The sequence below is a fragment of the Acyrthosiphon pisum genome, chromosome X, assembly GCF_005508785.2.
Source record: "Acyrthosiphon pisum isolate AL4f chromosome X, pea_aphid_22Mar2018_4r6ur, whole genome shotgun sequence".
NCBI lineage: Eukaryota > Metazoa > Arthropoda > Insecta > Hemiptera > Aphididae > Acyrthosiphon > Acyrthosiphon pisum.
Genome location: NC_042493.1, coordinates 126484228 through 126485010, shown reverse-complemented (window position 1 = coordinate 126485010; position 783 = coordinate 126484228).

Here is a 783-nt window from a genome sequence, read left to right as displayed (position 1 = left end):
TACACCCAACCAAAATATTTTCACATAACCTTGAATAGTTGTTACCTACCTTTTTCAAAGTTTACATAATTTACTGTACTTTCCTTCTGGATGAACCACGTGAATTAGTGAACAAACGACGCAGATGGCATTATGGGAGATACTCGCAAGTCGCAGGCTTGAAGAAATAATAATGAACAAAACAAAACAAATAACAATAGATTTGAGTATTCTAACCGCGTGCGCGCATAGTAAAAAGGGTAATGACATAGTCTAAGACAGGAATAACATGAAATTTAAATCATAAACAAGTATACTATTTGTTCATCAAACATTCGTTAAAACAAGTTAAATGTAGTGTAGAACGATTGTCAACTGTAACAGTTGAATACAATTAAATATAAATGAGCATAAACTATGCATTTATATATATAGAATAAATGTATAATTATACATGCATATACTATTCATTGATATCAAAACTACTAGTGACATAATTTTATAATAATATATTAATAACATTTAATGAATATGTTAAATTAATTAATTTGATTCTAATATTCACTGGATATTCATTTATACATCTAGATATCTAGATTGTATTGAGTATAAATATTTTATAACACCATTCATTGTAACATTGTGCTTAGAGATGTTATTCAAAGCTCCTCCCCAAATAGATATAGCATATGAGAAAAAGATTGCCCTAAAACTAAATAAATAATTCTTTTATAGTTTTTATCTAATTTACCTATACATGGCTTCATTAAATACATAGAAAAATGTTTCTAATATTCCATTAAT